A 20,291-nucleotide genomic window follows, 5' to 3' on the forward strand; every position below is an offset into this window, starting at 1 on the left:
GGAACCCGCAGTCCATCGACACTGCCATGTCTCCTTTTCCACCGGCCTCTCCAGGCTTCACCCCTGTTCTTGTCAGCACGGGGTGTGGTCCATCAGCACGATTTCTGATTTCCACCTTCCTCACACGCCGCACTACCTCGCTTCTCTTTTCTCCCATCTTCTGTTGTAAAATCCACAAATCCGACATCACCTCCTCTCTGTCTCCCACCAAGAAGCTGAACGTGCCTGGAGAACATCGCCCGACAGAACTGATTTTAAATTCGTCATTTCAAACATCAAGAGGGTGCTGACCTCTGCTTTTCCTCTCCGGTCCGTGCCAGGTCTTAATTTATGAAGGTGACTGAGCTATGACACGGGGAGGTCAATGCCACCGAAAGAAAGGTCCATGTCACTGAGATCCTCTAGAAACAAAAGGCACAGATGCCGTGCTGGGCCACATGGGGCAGCACCAGGGGGTTGGGGGACAGAAGACAGGAGGGAGGGGAAGAATTAGGCCATGGCCTTTCCTGGGGTTTCCACGGGTGGGGTGAACACTCAGGACTGGCTGGTTTGAATGATTTCCTTGGGCTTTGGGCAATAGGCATGGTCCTGGTTGAAGGCAGAGGAATCTTGCCTCCTGGGTGCAGGGCAGATGGAGGAGGCCTGGCTCTGGGTGGTTGGTGGGCGTATCGACGACAGGCCCCCAACTGGGCCCTTTGCTGTCTCTGAAGATTCGCTAGCTCGGAGGGGCAGTGTCTCCCCAGCCAGGAAGGTTTCTAAGAGGTGAAAACAGCATAATATACAGAACAACATAAAAACCACGATTCGTATTCTCTCTCTGAGAACAGTGTTTTATGCCTTCTTTTTTCTCAGCTCTGGCTTAGCAAACACTGCCTCTATCTCCTGCCGTATTTCATGGAGAAAACAGCCATGCTTCATCTTCCTAACGCCAGACTGGCAACATCCCCGCAGAGGCCTCCTCCTCCTTGCCTCCCATTCTGTCTGAGGACAACTTGTTCCTCTTTTGCCCACGTACTGCTCTGGATGGACCCCAGTCGCCGTCCCAAGGCTTCCTCTCTGAGGGGCCTCTCCTCTTGGATTTCAACAATGAACCCTTCTGTTCTCCTGCATAGCACTTGTCACAGCTTGTCATTGTCCTATTTAATTATTTATAATCAAAACCAATGATTAGAAACACATTTAATTGTTAATAAAATTGATCACTACTCAATAAAGCACATGTGAACCCAGCAATTTATTATTTATTTTTAGCCCGTCCTACTTAACCCGCAAGTTCCTTGAGGACGCAAACCAACTCTGAGGTTTTCATTTTTGGTTCCCGGTGCTTTCATGGGGCTGGTGGATCAGCTATGATGCGGGTTCAGCTGCGCCTGACAGACTGCCATCAACAGAGCTTCAGCAGGTTAGAAGTTTCCATCCCTTTCACGTGACGAGGCAGATGCAGCTTCACATTCTGAGTTACAGGATGGAGGGAGAGGGTGGAGGGCAGAATCCTCCCTTTAAGGACCCGTGATCTGGGCCCTGCACGTCCTGCCTGCAGTGACAGCGCAGTGTCAGGGCTGCACCAGCTGAAGGGCAGGGGCGGCGCTAAGCTCAACATAACACAGAAGATGGAGAGGTGATGGCAGGCAAGGCTCTCAGGCTCTGCTACAAAAGTCACCGTGTGCGTCTTGAATGAATGAATGCAGGCAGAGGTGCACGGGGTTGTCAGACGGACTCCAAGGCTGCTGCTGTAAACGCACGCAGCAGCCCCACCAGGGGGAATGGCGAGGGCCCTTTGTTCCTGCACTTTCTGCCTGTCGACGCCCGTCCACTCTCCTCCTCCTCTCCTATTCCTAAGATGCTTGGCACCAAATCCAGCATTCAATCCATTATTCATTATTTCTAGTTAGAAAAGGTGGAGGCTGTACTAGTCAAGGGCTTTCCGGAGAAACAGTACCAACAGGAGATATATATCTAGAAAGAGATTTATTATAAGGTATTTGCTCACACGATTATGGGGCTGGGAAGCCCCATGCTCTGCCTTCTGCAAGCTGGAGAACTGGGAAAGCCGGTGGTGTAGTTCAAAGGCCTGAGAGCTAGAGGGCTCGTGGTGTAGACGCCAGTCCGAGTCTGAAGGCTGAGAACCGGGAGGGCGAGGGCAGAAGACCGATGTCCCAGCTCAAGCAGAGAGAGCGAATCCTCCCTTCCTCGGCTGGTTTGTTCGGTTTGGTCCCTTGATGGATTGGGTGATGCTGCCCACACTGGGGAGGGTTGTCTGCTTTACTCAGTCTACAGATTCCAACACTAATCTCTTCCAGAAACATTCTCAGAGACACACCCAGAAATGCTGTGTTCCCAGCTCTCTGGGCAGCGCATGGCTCAGTGAAGTCGACACATGAAATCAGCCATCACAGAGGCAGGTATACTGAACAGGATGAAAGTGGCCACTGAGACATGGTGAGTGCACCCAGGCAGGGAAAGCCCGGTGGACGGCGCCCCGCCTGGGAGCCGGCTGGTCCCACTCAGCCAGGGGCTTCCTCCCGCCTACTACTGCTCTATTTTAAAAATACTTGCTATCCTTTTCCTTTTGAATTCCACATGAAGTCTCGAGATAAATCTGCACATCCTCGGTACCTCACCCAATTTTAAGTGGGCATAAGAAGAGTTTTGTTTTGTTTCCTTCTCTTTTGGTCACAGTTCAAACGACCCTGAGTCCTTTCCCACCCCCGCGTTTCTGGGTCTGGATTCTCACCGTAGAGCCAGCACGATTGATGAAACGCTCAGCAGCGGCTCTACTGGCTGTGAAATGACGTGACTCCTGTCTTCTCCACGATCTGCCTGGAACCGTGGAGCCCATCCTCAGGCCTGTGAAGCGCAGGGCATCATCCGATACCACCCTCTGCTGGGGACACAGAGCATTACACCTGTCAGCCAAAAGGGAAGAAAATACTCAGCACATGGGATTAGGGAAATATCAAAATATTTTAAATGACATCACAGCTACTATAAAATAAATGGGGCATGTCAGTTATTTTCAAAACCTTCTTATGCACATTTAATATTATTTAAAGAGCATATACACAATAAATACTTGTTAACTGGAGAATTGAAATGCATTTTTATTTTCAGATGTAATGCGTGTCATATGATGAGCTGAATCCTATAATGACACATCTGTGTTAATAATGTAACACACTATAGGCCCCTTCCATGGGTGCCCACTGTGATGTATTGAAAGTCACTCCAACCAGTGAAGATAAGTGGATTCCTCCAACCAACAGGGACTTACAGACTTCTAGAAAATCCCAAATATCAGGCCAGAGTTATTAAAGAGGCCCGAAACGTGATAGCTAGCATTTATAATATAAGACATCAACAACCCGAGAAGGAGACTATATGAAATGTTAATATTCACCAACCACAGCATCAGCTCCTGTTGGGGAAGCGATGCCTGTAACTACTTTAGACCAAAGCCCCATGTGTCCTTTCACCAGTGTCACCTCCTCCAGGAGGCCTCCTCCTCTATCGCCTTGTCTGAAATTGCAACCCCGGCCGGGCCCCCAGGCCCTTCCCTGCTCTGTCCCCCACAGCGCCCATCACCAGCCAGGGGCCATTTCTGGGAACAACCTTGGGGACTGTCTTGTTGTGACCTCTGCGAAGGCAGGGGGCTTTTCCGAGCGTGAACAGCTCTGGCACAGAGTAGGTCAGAACAGCAGCTCTTTGAGTGAACAGGTGTGGGTTTTGAAAGGCCCCATGTGGTCTCTAGAGGCCAAGTGAGACCCAGATCCTCCTTATTACACTGCCCATCTCTGGCCCTGGCTGTCAATTTTTCAGAAATACGGATAATATTTTATCAGAAACGGCTAATACCCAGCAGAAGGCCTGGTCCACACACACACCTGACTTTGTTAACCCATGTTAAGCCAACACCTTTCTCTTTAAAATTTTGAATCATGTTGAAAACTAAGTAGGGGAACCTTTCCATTGGTATATGTCTGGAGCATCCTTCCCCTTTGGGGAAAATGTTTACACATGGCGGCCATCCTCTAATTTAAAAGGCAACTCGCAGACATGGAGGAGGCAGGCGGTTGTCAAGTGAAGACTCAGGAAATAATCTGGCCTGAGAAGCTGGCACATAGCCCCTTGGGGTCTCCTGGAAGCTGAACCAGATGGTAACGGGGAGTCTGGGCCAGAGATGTGGGTGCCGAGGGCCCGATGTGAACTGGAGTCGTTACTGTGGACGTCAGCTTCCTCATCTGTGCAAGGAATCGGGGGGAGGACTAAATCCTTACAGTCATGTTCTCTTTCTGGGATTTTACGAAACCTACGCTAGAGAGACGAGTAGATTTTGAAAATGTCATTGTCTTTACATGAGCATAGTTACGTTTTTCTTTAAAAAAAATTCATGTGGTGTTTTTGTAGCACTAACTGGTATGGGTCAACTATTTCAACAGAGAATTTTGCTGCTGGGAAAATCTAGTGAACAAGCCAGCTTTCTTCTTTGTTTGCAAGAATAAATAGGCACTGAGATATCACCACTGTGTCCTCTAGGGTGCAAGGCAGCTCCTAGGACCGTCGGGAATAAGCAGAGTAAATAAGATGAACGTCAGGGATTATTCTAAGCTGATTATACTGAAACACCAAGCTAATGTTCTTCCTGTAGATATCCCTCTATCCGTCTACATCTCATCTATTTCTATATCTACACATGATGTTGTTGAAAATTAGATTTCTTGATAGAGTAATAAAAAACGAGTTGAATTGAAATTCTGGAGAGAAGAAGGAAGAATTAGATCTTTCTTCCCTACTAGTGCCTGGTATATGTTGTTTTCCTCAGGCAAAGACGATGTGTAATGGCTGATGGGAGCATGTGGTAGGAGTCGACTGACAAATTAAGGAGCCGGTGCTGATTCGGCACTTGAAATGATGTCCAAAATTTGCTTACAAAGTTGCTATGTATATATGTTACACTATACTGTACTATACTATACATATATGCATAGTTCATACTGCATTCTTGTCTCTTTTTCAAATGATTTAGAAGCGTTTACCTCTAAAACATTTCATTTGTGATTTTCACACGTAAATTCGTGCCTACCAATCCTGTTCTGTCATCCAGACTTCATTGTTTTTCAGATTTATTTTGAGAAGAAACTCACTTTGGTTGGGTAGACCTCAGCAATTCACATGGCCTTACACTCCACACTTTGTTTAGGAGAGGTGAGCGCATTCCTCCGGAACCTGCACACGTGCACTGCACTTCCAGGCTTTGCTCGATTGCACGGTGAACTTTGTGCCAAGACGCAGGCTTACTGAGGATTTGACAGCTGTGCTCTCCAAGCAGGAGCGCAGGAAGGCCTTAGGCGGATAGTAAGACAGACCGGCAACAGGGAAGCTTCTTACCAGACACGGGTCAGGAGCCTTCTAGAGCCACGGCTTTGCACGCAAGTTTCGGAACAGAGAAATCAGCGTCGGCTCCTGGGTTTAATTTGTCAGTCGACTCCTACCACATACCCCCGTCACTCGTGCACATTGTCTTTGCCTGAGGAAAGCAAGCTGCTCTCCTAATTAAAAACTTTTTGCACCTAAGACAGAAAAGAAAAAAACCCTTACCATCCTATAATGTCGATCACCTAGACCAGTGGGCCAGAGAGGAAACACTTGCGGTTTGATGGACTTCCTGCCCTCGTCACATGTTCTTGGTTCTTTGTCCCGACAACCCTTTAAAAACATAACAGCCCTTGTGGTTCTGGGCTGCTACGGAAACAGCCCCTGGGCGGGATTTGGCCCCAAGTAACACACCTGACCCTGTGTGCGTTCCCAGAACAGCTTCCCTTTATTTTTCTAAAATAAATATGTCCTGCAAACGAGGCTAATTCCAATGATGTGGGCCATTATAAATACCTCATTAGGATGTCATGAAAGTCGTAAAAATTCACCCCAATTAAAAAAAGTTTTCTATGAATTTATGAACATACATTTATATAGAATTGGGATCATTTGTCACTTTCCTTGTTCTTTATTTGCTTTTTATTGTAGACTTTCCATCTGGGTCGTTTTCCTTCTGTCTGAATCACATCCTTTAGTTTTGCTGGTGGCAAAACCTCTCAGTTTCTGCTCGTGTGAAAAGTTATGTACATTGCCTTTCTTTCTGAAAGATTGTCTCTCTGGTTGTAGAAATTTAAGTTGGCAGTGTTTTCTTTCGGTCCCTGTGGGGGTCATTCTAGAATTTCCTGTTCTCCGTTGCAGCTGTTGAGAAGTCAGTTGTCACTCTCAACTGTCATTATTTTAGGGAAATCTCTTAGTTTCCTTTGCCTTCTGTTAAGATTTTTTTTTTGTTTCTTGTTTTCTGCAGTTTTCTTTGTGATCAATTTAGGTGTGAATTTTTTATTTATTCTCCTGGGAATTTGTTAGTATTCTGGAATCTGTGGTTGGTATTTCTCATCAATTCTGGAAAAATTTCATTTTGTCTTCGTATTTTGCCTTTGTTGCTCTCGTTTTCTTCTGGGATGTTAATAAAGTGTATGTAAATAAACATTTTACGTTCTATTTTTTATAGCTCTTACATTTTTCTCTTTATTTTTAGTATTTTATCTCTGGATAATTTATTCTGATTTATATTCCAGTTCTTAAGCTGTGCCAAATCTGCACTTGAATTCATCCATTGTGTTTTTGATTTTGGTTATTTTGGATTTAATTTTTATTTCTAAAACCTCTAGTTATTTTTAAAATCTGATATGTTCCTTTTTATGGTTTCCTGTTATGTTAGATATCTTCAGGATTGTCTTTTATTTATTTCAACATTTTAACTTACTTTTTCACTCTATAAATAGCTTTATTGAAATATAATTCACATACCATACAATTCACCCATTTAAAGTGTACAATTCAATGGTTTTTATATATTCACAGGGTGTGCAACCACAATCACAGTCAATTTTAGAACACCTTCATCACCCATAAAGAAACCCTGTACCACTTTCCCTGAATCTTTCAGCCCTAGACAGCCACTAATCTACTTTCAGCCCCTATGGATTTGCCCATTCTGGACATTTCACAAAATGGCATCACACATGTGGTCTTTGTGACTGGATAGCACATTTTATTTTATGCATTGATCAGTTGTTGGACATTTGGGTTGTGTCCAGTTTTGGGATATTATGAGTCATGCTTCTATGAATGTTGATGTACAAGTCCTTGTGTGGACACCTTTTCATTTCTCTGGAGTATTCACCAGGAGTGGAATTGATGGATCATACGGTAACTCTATGTTTGATATTTGGAGAAACTACCAGGCTGTTTTCCAAAGTGGATGCATTATTTGAAAACCCCACCAGCAAGGTGAGAGGGTTCCAATCTCTTCAGGTCCTCTCAACACTTGTTATTATTTGTCTTTTGATCATAGCCACGAGTGGGTGTGAAGTGGTATCTCGTTGTGGTTTTAATTCACATTTCCCTGATGGCTAATGCCGTAAGCGTACTTATTTTGCGATTTGCCCAATAATGGCAATAATGAAAGTCTCTGTGGGTCTGTTTTTGTTGTCTGTTGTTTCTCATGCATTGAGTAGTTTTCATGTATGTTTCCTTATCTTTGACAACATACTAGTCATTGCATTTGACAAATTATTGATAGGAATAATTTTTCCCTGTGGGTGAAGTACCTTTTCCAGATTTTATTTACATTTACTTCTGCCAGGCATCTAGTGGGTGGGTCGGGATCATGAATCTGGGACTCCCTTAAACCAAGGCTTAAGGTTCTCTTGATGGTACTGGAGAGTTGACCCAAGGCTGTAATTTTGCTCCTGGCTGTATCCTCATCCTGAGGCCGCACCTTAGGGAGTTCCTGGGGGATGTCGACAACTGGATTCTCACCTTCTCAGCCCTGGGACTTTTATTTCTACTTTCCTAAGTGAGGCTGTCAAATGAAAGTTTTTTGCTGAGTAGCTAAAGCCGTCAAGGAAAAAAGTCTCCATATTCCCTTCTGTTTCAGGCTGGTACTCCTTATGGAATTCCTCGTCAGTCTTGTGTGTGTGTGTGTGTGTGTGTTAGTCAGGGTTCTCCAGAGAAACAGAACCAATAGGATGTAAAACATAAACCGAAACATGAAAACCACACTTAGATAGGTTTATTGTAAGGAATTGGCTCACATGATTGTGGAGGCTTGGCAAATCCCAAATCTGCAGGGTAGATAGCAGGCTGGAGACCCAGGGAAGAGTTGCAGTTTGAGTCCAGAGGTGGTCTGCTGGCAGAATTCCCCCTTTTTCTGGGGAGGTCACTCTTTTTCTATCAAGGCCTTCATGATTGGATGAAGCCCATTCACATCATGGAGGGCAATCTGCTTTACTCAAAGTCTTCAGATTTAAATGTTAATCCCATCTAAAAAATACATTCACAGAAACATCTAGACTGCTGTGTGACCAACCATCTGAGCACTGTGGCCCAGCCAAGTTGACACATAAAATTAACCATCACAGTGTGTACACAGACACACACACACACACGTTCAGATTTTTTAAAATCTTTCCAGTGTAAAGTTGTTACAAATAACTAACTTGCCATTACTCAACTTGGAGTTTTTTTTACACCGATATGTTTTTGGTTAGATACAATTAATATTACTATGACTAGCTAGAGCCAAGTAAGGATTAATACAATTTTTTTCAAAATTACAAAAGATTAATGGTAATAAAATTATTTAAATTAGTTTATAATGTTTTTTTCTCTCTCCTATAAATTGTTTTTGAATTTCTTTTTAAAGGAATTGATATTAATGGAAGATTTTTTTCCCCCTTAGAAGGACAAAGATGGTTCTGATGGTTTGGTGCTCCATCTAGTGGATGTAAGTTGAATAATCAGTTTGGCAAGATTTCCAAGGCCTGGAAGTTTCAAAACTTCAGAAGAAACTAAAGTGGCACTTCTCAAAGTGTGGTCCAGAGTCTCCTGGAGATCTCTAATATCTCCTAGGGAGTCTAGGAGTCGAAATTATTTTCATAATACTAACGAGACTGGTGGCTGTATTAACAATGTGAGTTTTTGCTACTGTGGAATTTGGTAATGGAATTTGGAAGATTTGCGTAATTCAATGAACTATTATTTTCCAAATGACCAACTCAGATGTCACAAAATCATGCATGGGTAAAAGATCCATCCAATGTGCAAGAGAGATCAAAAGATTTTAATGCGACAGAGTGTGAGAACGTTGTTGGTGTGGTTTCAGATGCCACCTTGCAACAAATCTTTAAGAAATTACCATACAGCGTTTGAGGGTAGTGAAAGAGAAGACTATTCACAATGATCTGAAAAGCCTACTAAGATTGCTCTCGCTTCTCCAACTCTGTGTATACTTGAGACTGAATTTTTTTCATATATTTCAACCAAAAATTGGACTCCAACAAATTGAATGCAGAAACACACACTCAGCTTCTTTTCTTAAGCCACACATTGAAGAGATTTGCAAAAATATAAACGAGTGCCAGTCTATTTTTCAGTTTTCAATAATATAGTTATTTTTCATAAGTGTTATTTATATTAACATATAATGGGTTAGTTTTTGTTACTTTAAAATGAATAAATAAATAGTATAAAAATTTCTCATGTAAATTTCCAATGTGGCAAATATAGATAGAGATGACCCACATAAATAAAAACTGTTTGGGATATTTTTATGGGTGCATAAGGGCTCCAAAAAGTTTGAGAACTTTTGGGCTAAAGGAATAGTGCTTAATAATCTGTAGATAATAATAAAATGTAACCGTGAACTCAAAAACTGGAATGATTTGAGTCATATAATAATAAATGTTTATATATTGTTGATTTTTGATACTTTAACATCATTTCAATTGTACATCAAAGAAGTTCATAGTTGATACTTATTTCTTTACTTTTCATAGTGTGAAAGCAAGTGTCATTCCTGACTTGACCACATCTCTTAACTCAGTTCATTTTATTTTCTTTTAAACCACCAAATCAGGGAATATTTATTGAGTATCCATTATATACCAGCTCCAAGAATAGTTGTTAACAATAAAAAGAGAATAAGTCGTGATTTCTGCATCTCCTGGGATAGAATAATAATAACTCTTATGTACATTTTGAAAATACTTTGCTCAAATTTCTAAAATTACTCCCAAATTTAACTCAGGAAGGTCATCTTTTAGATTATGAATAATTGAGTACTTTTAGGCCCTAGGCGTAATGGTCTGTAGTTTTACACATAACTGGGTGGAATTAGAATTTTATGTAAATAACCTTTCCATTAACTTAGGATATTTTACCACTGGGGTCTTGTCTGCACATTTTTTCTCAGAGTCTCTGTGAGTAAAAACGTCTGTGATAACAAAGGAAATGCTTTTAAAGAAGAAAGATGACATAAAGCCTGAGTTTAGTGAGATGATTCTGTGAGAGCTCCACATAAATATAAAAGAAAATAACTAAGTACAGATTTCATGGGAAAAACAGGCAAAACTATGTGGACTCAGCTTTCCATTAGACCAGAAGAAAAAATAATAGTCTTTTGGAGAAAAAAATCATCATCACAGAGAGAGAGTGCCTCTCATATATTTCAGTTTTTATGACATAGGTCTAGGCTCCTAAAATGGTATAACTCTCCAAAATGTAAAGTGACAATTGCTTTCGCGTTCTTGGATGCTTATCTTATGTTGATAATAATTAGGGTGTGTATTAGTCAGGGTCTTCCAGAGAAACAGAAGCAATAGGACAGATCAACTGATTGATCAACTGATAGATAGGTATGAGATTTATTATGGGAGTTGACTCACGTGATTATGGAGGCCGAGAAGTCTCACCATCTACCATCTGCAAGTTGGAGACCCAGGAAAGCTGGTGGTGTGATTCAGTCTGTGCCCAAAGGCCTGAGAACCAGGAGCTCTGGTGTCTGAGGGCAGGAGAAGACGGACGTCCCAGTTCAAGGAGAGAGAGACAGAGCGTGCTCTTCCTCTGCCTTTCCGTTCCCTTCAGGCCCTCAGAGGACTGGGGGATGACAGCCCACGGTGGTAAGGGTGGGTCTTTTTACTCTGTCTACAGATTCTAATGCTAATCTCTTCTGGAGGCACCCTCACAGACTCACCCAGGAATAGTGTTTTACTAGCTCTCTGGGCATCCTTTAGCCCCATCAAGTTAACACAAAATTAGCCATCACAGGGTGACAATAGGTATATGCTTCTTGTCACAGAGTGTTTGTTCATAGGCCCTCCTGTCACTCTTCCGATGGCCCCAGTGTGGATGATAAGATGTATGGTCCCCTAATTATGACAGAATCGTGAGCATTGGGAGGGGTCCCTTTGTCCACCTAATTCATTTTCACTCCCTTTAATTTATTAGGAAGCTGCAATTCTGCCTTATCCAAAGTCACAGAGCTAGTGAATGACAACCTCAAGGAAACAAGCCTTGCATGTCCGTCCTGTTCCAAATATATGGCCACTTATCTGGCGTTATTACCTGATTGTTTTAGTCAATTTGCCTATTGATTCATAGGTGCATTTGGAATAATGGCAGTGGGCCCAGAACCACTAGGTAGGTGCTTATGCAAGTTGCTGTAAATTTCTTGGGGGAAGAAACACCATGACAGCAGATTCCAGTAGACTACGCAGATTTGAAGGAGCACAGTTACTGAGAAAGGCTGGTGAGCGGGCCCCTCAGGAGCTGGGCTGGCCTCATTCTGAACCAGAGGGGAGTTCAAAGCTTAGATGTTAAAGATGATGGTGAGTGTTGTCTTGACCTTAGCTTAACCCTGAGAAGAAAAATTCGTCCATCCTGCACTTCATGTTGGCTGCAAAGCCGTGATTCTTCATTGTGTTTCGGGAACTGGGACAGCTGTTAATGGCACGCGTAACCTTAAGGCTTTCTAGGAAACCCAAGGAAAACAAACACAAGCGTCTTCTTGATTTCAAGTAAACACGGAATTTAAGGTCCTGGGGAGCTCGTTGTTGTTTCCCCTGCCTTGTTCAAACACCCGGGTACTGGCGGAGTGAGTCTCTGGGCCCAGATCTCATCACTCTCGTCCCCACCATCTCATGCTCTTAGGAGCGAGGAGGAGGTGACACGACTGTTCCTAGAGATGCGAGCGAAGCAACCCTGGATTCTAGTGACCGTTTCTGACTTCCATGTACTTAAAAAGAATTTGGCCCCAGAGCCCATTTTCGGATGCATCCCGTCGAGCCCAGGGTCTCAGCGGACTTGAGATGTGCACTTGGAGACCACCCAGTAACTCACCCTGGCCGTGGCCCCTCTGAGTCACATGCTGAGCTGGATGGTGGCCTTCACCTTGACCTTGACCTGGCCTCATACATCTGCAGTGGAAGCCAGCCCCTCCCTGGAGGCGAAATCATGAGGGCCTAGAAATAAAGATGGTTGAATTTTAGTTCAAACTCACTGCAGAGCATGTGACCCTGGCCAATTTCTTTTTTCATTTCCTCTTTGGGTCTGAATTTTCCCATTCGTAGGGAGCAGTGAGGGGGCTGGGTGGGACGGTAGCCAGTCTTCTGTCCAGTTCTGAGAATCCTCCACAGGCTGGCCTTCGTCCTATCTCGGTTTTCACACCGTGCCCATCCTCTCCCGGAGCCCAGGGGCACGCGGTTTGTCTCCTGCTGTGCACAGGACAGGCCGCCCCTGCCAGCTGAATGCACTCTTATGCCTTCCATCCATTTTTATTTTATTACAACCACTATTCTTGTAAGCACACGGCTTGGTTGCGTTGTTGGTAATCTGTAAGCCATTAAGCTCTTTCAGAATGGAATCCTCTGGCACGGCTGGCTTGGGCTCTGGTTCCTGTTTCCTGGATCCTATCCTGAGCCAGGCAGCTGGTGACCCTGTTCATGTATGGTAACGCCCCCTTCCCTGGGCATGATCATTTGGGATTGAAATCGTAGTGTATTGGGGCTTAAACAAGGATCATCTAATCCAATTCTCACTTTACAGATGGGGAAGCCAAGTCCCGGGCAGTGGAAGAGAGTCTGCCTAGGTCACGAAGCTTCGGCAACAGATTAACAAACGGAAAAACCAGGCCTGGAGCCAGTGCCCTTGACAACCAGCTCAGGGCTCTGGGGCCAGATCTCAGCTCTTCTAGCCTTGTTGTGATTGCTTAATGACATCGTGGAGATAAACTTCCCGTTAATTGAGGGCCATATCTGTAAATAGAAACCTGTAAATAGAATCTGCAGGATAAAAGCTGTGCTTTCACCTTTAATAAAAAGTGTATTTATTGAGTTCTATGCTGTGTAAGGCACTATTCAGTCAAATCTAAACCAACTATCAGTGCTAAACCCATCTTTGGTCGTTGGGTACAGTTAGTTTAGAAGAAAGGCATATTATGGTACAGTTCTAGCTCAGTTCTCATAGTTTTAAAACATCTCATAGTTTTAAAACATAAAGATAAATATTACATTAAGGATCACGTTGTAATCTTGAATTTTATTGGGATGTAGAAATTGGTGGTTGCCCATACAAACTATACATGACCTCAGTCTCAGACGGTCTCTTCATACCTGGGTCTTCATATCCTCTTTGGGTTTCCTATCTGCTAAGAAAATTTTAATCCTCTAACTGGTCCAGATGAACCTTGTGAGTAACCACTGTGTAAGGTGGGCTGCAAGTCCCCCTAGCCCTTGGCACATAGCTCCCGACACCCCCATCTCATTGATGACCACGATGGAGGTCATGCTAACCAGAATGCTCATGTAATACCTGCAGGTACATAGCTGGGCTCTGTTGCCAAGTTTCCTAGGATATGTTTTGATTTACAAAATATGGAAAAACCTTGGGCTCCATTACAGAGATGTTGAGCAATGCCCAGACGCCAAGCAACCTAGCTGCTGTGATGTTTGGGAAGAACACAGTTTTATCACCACTCAATTTCTTGCTGATATTAAAGGAGGCACGTTAGCTAATTTATTTGGTTTATTCATTTAGTAAGCAAATATTCGTTGGGACTGTTTTGCATGCCGGGTTTTGAGCCGTGTCCCTGGACTTCCACGGTCAACAAGACACCAAGAGCTCACAGTCCGGCTGGTGAGATGGGCCAGCCAGCCAATCACCAGAATAAGCGTGTGGTTACAAATCAAGATGAGGGCTCTAAGGGGAAGAAACCTGGCTCCTGGGAATATGTCACAAAGGCATCTAACTTAAATTGGGGTCAGAAGAGGAGCTTGAAAAATTGGTGCTTGAGATGAAGTCAAAATAGTGGTTAACTGAGAGAAAGGAGAGAGAGTGTGGTGCAGACAGCATTCTAGCCAGATGGATGCTGCAGTGAATAGTGGTGGGCCAGGCAGGGCTTACACGTTAGGTCTGTTGGTCTTTATTTTAAGACATGGATGGCTTGAGGGTGTGGGGTGACTTGCTCAGATCTGTATCCTGAGACATTTATTTGGGACTTAGTTTGGGGAATGCATGGCAGAGGAGCCAGAGACTGTGTGGGGAGAGAGGCGATTGCAGTAGTTCGGGTGAGAGGTCCTCCCAGCTTGGACTGGGGTGATGGCAGTGGAGACGGAGAGAAGTGGGCAGATTTGAGGGGCGTCAAGGAGAAAGAGTGCTCAGATCTCTGTGGGGCCTGAGGGAGGTGTCCACGACTGCTGGCTTGTCCCCCTTATGGGGGAGGGGACGCTGGACAAAGGGACCAGATGGGGAGAAGAGGGAAGAGCCTGAGGTTTGCCTTTGACTTGTTGGTTGAGTTTAAGTTTGTGTTTAATCTTCACAAGGAAGTAGGAGAGGCAGCTTGACACAAAAGCCTAGCTTTCCTCTGGAAGGCATCTGCTTCTCCCTGGGGCCCCCGCAGTGTACAATGAGGCTGTTTGGTGGGGAGTACTGAATGGGAAGAGAAGAGTGCTTTGAACAACGCTGTGGTGAGGAGCTTCAGCATTTAATGGGGAGCTGAAGGAGAGAAAGCCAGCAGAGGACAGAGAAGAGAAAAAGCCAGAGACATAGACACATAGGCAATGGGGAGAGCATGGAATCAGAGGCCACGGGATGCAGGAAGGAGGGTGGTCAGCTGGGTCAATGATGGTGAGAGGTCGAGTAACCCGAGAGCAGAGCGTGTCCTTCAGATGTGGTGACACGGAGGTCATGGGTGACTTAGAGCTATTTTGGTGAGTGATGTGGTAGGAGTGGAAGGTAGATTGGACCAGGTGGAAGCGTTGGTGGAAAGTGAATAAATGGAAAAATGTGACTATACTCAACTCTTTCAAAAGTCTGGCTGGGAAAGAGAGGTCAGTAGCTAGAGCAGAATGTGGGACTGAGAAAGGAGTTTTTGTTTTTTGTTTTTTGATTTAGGAGAGAGTTGAAGAATGTTTGAACGATGACGGGAGAGGGTCCAGGGGAGCAATTGAGAAGCAGTGATGGAGCCCATGGGTTAGGAACCAACAGCAGGAGCATCCTGAGCAGGCCTGAGTGACAGTGGGCCTGGGGGGAGAGGAGAAAGGAAACAGAGGAAGGTGGTCTGTTGGTTCTGATCTTGAGAGCTGAGGGAGGTCCCGTATTTTGACTTTAGTTGACTTTGTGGAGTAGGAGATGACGTTATTTGCGTAAAATAAGAGGGAGTGATTTGGGGTTGAAACCCGGTCATTTTGGAGATTATGTTATGGGACTGACTCTTATTTAGATCATCTGCTTTAGCAGACCTTCTCTGATACTGTGCCGGCAGAAGAGAAGGGGTGCTGCCTGGTTAGGGCCATGTGGGGGTGGGAGTCCAGGTTGCCCACTGAGCTGACACCCTAGGGGGTGCATGTGTGGTGCCTCCTTAATGCTGGGGTCCCCACCAGATCCCAACTCACACCCCAGTTACATGGATGTTAGTCTGCTTCAAGTGGTCCTACAGCTCTCTGATACTCTTTTCATTTTCTCCCATCTTTTTCGTCTTAGTATTTTATTTTGTCTGTTTTCTATTGTAATATCTTCAATACATTCACTGATCTTTTCTACTGAAATAATATGCTGTCAATACTGTCAGTGCCTTACAAAACATCTCAGACATGCTATTTTTCATCTCTAAAAGTTTTGCTTGGATCTTTTAAATATCTTCTGTGTTTTTATTCAGCATGTTCAATCCATTCTCTACCTTCACGAGCTTATGGAGATGTGGAGCAGCCTTTATCAGAGGGCTAATTTTGATCCACTATGGAGTCCTTTTGAGTGCTCCATCAGATGTCCCACAGACTACGAGATCTTCCTGTCTGGCTGATGGGCACATGAAGTATTCCAGACCCTATTTGACCTCTGAGATTATTCTGCGCCAGGTGATGGGATCCTCAGCACAGGGGACATAATGGCCTTAGGGAGAGAGGGAGAGAAAGGGAGTATTGCTAAAACTCTTTATTAAGTTCTTAGTTTCATTAGTTGTATTTTTCAGTTCTAGCATTTTCATTCTATTATTTTAAAAAATAAATCCTAGGAGAAAATTTAGATGACTTTGAGTATGATGATGACTTTCTAGATACAACACCAAAGACATGATCCATGTAAGAAATAATTGATCAGCAGGACTTTATTAAAATTAAAAACTTATCTTCTGTGAAGGACACTGTCAAGAGAATGAGCAGACAAGTCACAGACTGGGAGAAATATCTGCAAAAGACACATCTGATTAAGGACTATTATCCAAAATATACAAAGAACTCTTAAAACTCAACAATAACACAAGGAAAAACCTAATTAAAAAATAGGCAAATGACTTAAATGGACACTTCACCAAAAAAGATATACAGATGGCAAGTAAACATATGAAAAGATGCTCAACATTATATGTCATCAGAGAATTGCAAGTTAAAACAACTGTGAGCTACCACTACACACCTATTGGAATGGCCAAAATTCAAAATACTGACAACATCAAATGCTGGCTACGATGTGGAGCAACAGGAACTGTCACTCATTGCTGGTGGGAATCCAAAATGGTGCAGCCACTTTGGAAGACACTTCAGCAGTTTCTTACAAAACTAAACCTACTCTTACCATATAATCCAGCAACAGTGCTGGATGAGTTGAAAAACTCATGAAAATAAGTTTCATGAGTTGAAAATTTATGTCCACACAAAAACTTGCACATGGATGTTTATAGCAGCTTTATTCATAATTGTCAAAAGCTGGAAGCAACCAAGATGTCCTTCAGTAGGTGAAAGGATAAATAAACTGTGGTACAAGGAGACAATGGAAGATTATTCAGCACTTAAAAGAAATGAGCTATTAAGCCGCGAAAAAAAGTGGAGGAAACTTAAATGCATATTACTCAGTGAAAGAAGCCAATCTGAAAAGCTACATACTATATGATTCCAACTATATGACATTCTGGAAAAGGCAAAACTATGGAGACAGAAAAAGATCATTGGTTGCCAGGGGTTGGGGGGAGGGAGGGATGAACAGACGGAGCACAGAGGATTTCTAGGGCAGTGAAACTACTCTGTATGATATCATAATCGTGGATACATGTCATTGTACATTTGTCCAAACCCACAGAATGTACAAGACCCAGAGTGAACCCTAATGTAAACTATGGACTCTGGGTGATGATGACGTGTCAGTGTGGGTTCATCCATTGTAACAAAGGTCCCACTCTGGTGTGGAATGTTGATAGCGGGGGAGGTTGTGCATATGTGGGGACTATGGGCAAATGGGGACTCTCTGTACTTTCCACTCAGTTTTCCTGTGAACCCAAAACTGATATAAAAAATAAAGTCTATTTAAAAAAAAGAATAAGGCATAAATTACAAAAAATGTCTACATTATTCTTCAAAAAAAGTTTCAGGTCTCTGATGAAATTCTCCATCCTGTAGTCTTTTTTCTTGAATATATTAATCACAGATATTGTAAAATGTATATGATAACTCCAATGACTTGGAAACCTGAGATCTTTTCATATTGTTTTTTCTGTTGGTCTTTGTACTAGGTTGAATAGTGCCCCCCTCCCCTATTCATGTCCATTAGAACCTCACAATGTGACCTTATTTGGAAATAGAGTCTTTGCAGATGTAATTAGTTAAGAATTGTGCTGAGATCACACTGGATGATGGTGGACCCTAAACGGGCAGAAAAGGACACACAGAAACAGAGAAGAAGGTGGTGTGAAGATGGCGGCCAACACTGGAGTACTGTGTCCACAGCCAGTGAATGACAGGAGCCACAAGAAGCTGGAAGGGGTGAGAAAGAATTCCTTCCTGGAGCTCTCAGAGGCAGCACAGGCCCATGGGCACCTTGATTTCTGGCTTCCGGCCTCCAGAACTGAGAGGGACTAAATTCCTGCTGTTTTAAGACACCAAATCTGTGATGTTACAGCAGCCCAGGAAACGAATACAGTCTAATTGCTTAGTAAAGTTGTGCTTGAATGTGTCTCACAGAATGGACTCACCTGTCCTCTGAGAGGCAGCAGGGACTTCCGTCCACGAGGGCCTGGGTATCTTCAGAGCTGGTTGAGGATTAGGAAGGCCCCATCTGCATCAGTTTGCTCCCTCCTCCTGCCCTGAGGGTGGTTCCTTTAGGAGTCCCAATGGAGACTCTGGGTTGTTTAATATGGTCCTAACTCTTTGGTGGGTCCTAAACTCCACTATTTGTCTCACTAGCACCATGAGCCCACCAGAAACTCTGCTTTGCTTGCTCACTGCTTCTTTTTGCTTTCTGCTCTTGCAATGCTTTGAGGTGACACCCAGTGCTGAGAATTGGGCTCAAGTCTTTGGGCCTCTCCTCTCTCCTGGACCCTGGCCTCTCAAATCCTGGATGCATTGTCAGACTCCGACTTTGACTCCAATTTTTATCTCCCTAGCCCCGTGATATTGCTGAAAGCTGTACTGTTCTCTCTGCTTCTCAGCAGTGGCTCTCTATCTTCCCTGTCTCTCAACTCAGCCAAGAGTAGAAAGTGCCAAAGATGTGAAGTGGTGTGCAGAAAGAGTGTCCTTTCTGGGACCTTTGCCCCTCAAGTGCTGGCTGATCAATCTATCTATTATCTATCTATCTATCTATCTATCTATCTATCTATCTATCTATCATCTATCTATCTATCTATCTATCTATCTATCTATCTATCTATCATCTATCTATCATCTATCTATCTATCACCTATCCTTCCTTCTATCTATCACCTATCTATGTACCTACCTATCATCTATCTATATCTATCTATTCTCTCTTTCTCTCATCTCTATCTCTATTTGCTTTTTATCTGGACTTTTAGTTGTTCTGGGTAAGAGTCTTATCCTACCGGAAGCAATTTTATTTTGGGTAGAAGTAGAATAGAGCTACTTCATCAGGAGAGAAGTGTAAGTCTACTCCAGACATCTTATATCTTATATATTGCCCACTATCATAGAGTTAGTGAGAGTATTAAAACATACAGATATAATGAGACATAGTACATGCTCAATAAATATTAATTTAAATATTTTTAAAGTATATATATTATCTATCTATCTATATCTATTAAGTCGAGGCAAAGAATTACTAAATACGGCCTAGCTTTGTCAACTCTGGATATTGACAGAGCTGAGAAAATTCTGATAGTCATTTGGAGCAGCTAAGAATACGGACAAGAAGTCGGATGTGTGAGCTGTGTTTAAACCCTGGGCTCTATTATTGACAGTGGTGTTGTCTTGGGCATATTATTTATTGAACTCCATTGGGACTTGATTTCCTCATGGCACGAGCCTCGAGGGATGGTTGTGAGAATAATGGGTGCCATGCGCTAGCACAGTGCCAGCTGAGAAAACCTCAGTACACAGCATCTATCGCCGGATCTGCTGCTACTGTTTTACCATTTATGCAAATAAATGTTAGGAGATGCAGACACAACAGGTGATAAGAACTAGGGCTGAGTGAAGAGGAGGAAGGTGGCAGTGGAGCAGCGGAGTAAAGGAAGAGAAATTAGGATAGAGCTGGTAACTCAGGTGTTCCGTGGGAAATGCCTTTGGGCTGAGTTCACCTGAGATCCAGACGTCCAGGGAAAAGATGTGGAAATCCTTCTCTGTCAGATTTTCACCACGTGTTTAAACCTGACTCTCCCTCTTGGTGTAAGGACAATAAAATGTCAAAAATGACTACAATTGGGCCGACCCCGTGGCTTAGCGGTTAAGTGCACGCGCTCCACTACTGGCGGCCCGGGTTCGGATCCCGGGCGCGCACCGAGGCACCGCTTCTCTGGCCATGCTGAGGCCGCGTCCCACATACAGCAACTAGAAGGATGTGCAGCTATGACATACAACTATCTACTGGGGCTTTGGGGGAAAAATAAATAAATAAAATTAAAAAAAAATGACTACAATCGAACAATACCAAGATATGCAAAATCAAGAAGATACCACATGCTGTGTAACCAAGAC

At 43.5% G+C, this 20,291-nt stretch overlaps 1 long non-coding RNA gene across 1 annotated transcript; it reads left to right on the forward strand.

The window, feature by feature from the left end:
* The first annotated feature begins 507 nt into the window (after positions 1-507).
* On the forward strand, positions 508-3,078 carry LOC131394105 (uncharacterized). The gene is made up of 3 exons (XR_009216067.1): positions 508-1,402; positions 2,301-2,402; positions 2,680-3,078. It is a non-coding gene; the product is annotated as an uncharacterized LOC131394105 (long non-coding RNA).
* The last annotated feature ends 17,213 nt before the right edge of the window (positions 3,079-20,291 follow it).

The sequence above is a fragment of the Diceros bicornis genome, chromosome 29 (genome assembly GCF_020826845.1).
Source record: "Diceros bicornis minor isolate mBicDic1 chromosome 29, mDicBic1.mat.cur, whole genome shotgun sequence".
Taxonomy (NCBI): Eukaryota; Metazoa; Chordata; class Mammalia; order Perissodactyla; family Rhinocerotidae; genus Diceros; species Diceros bicornis.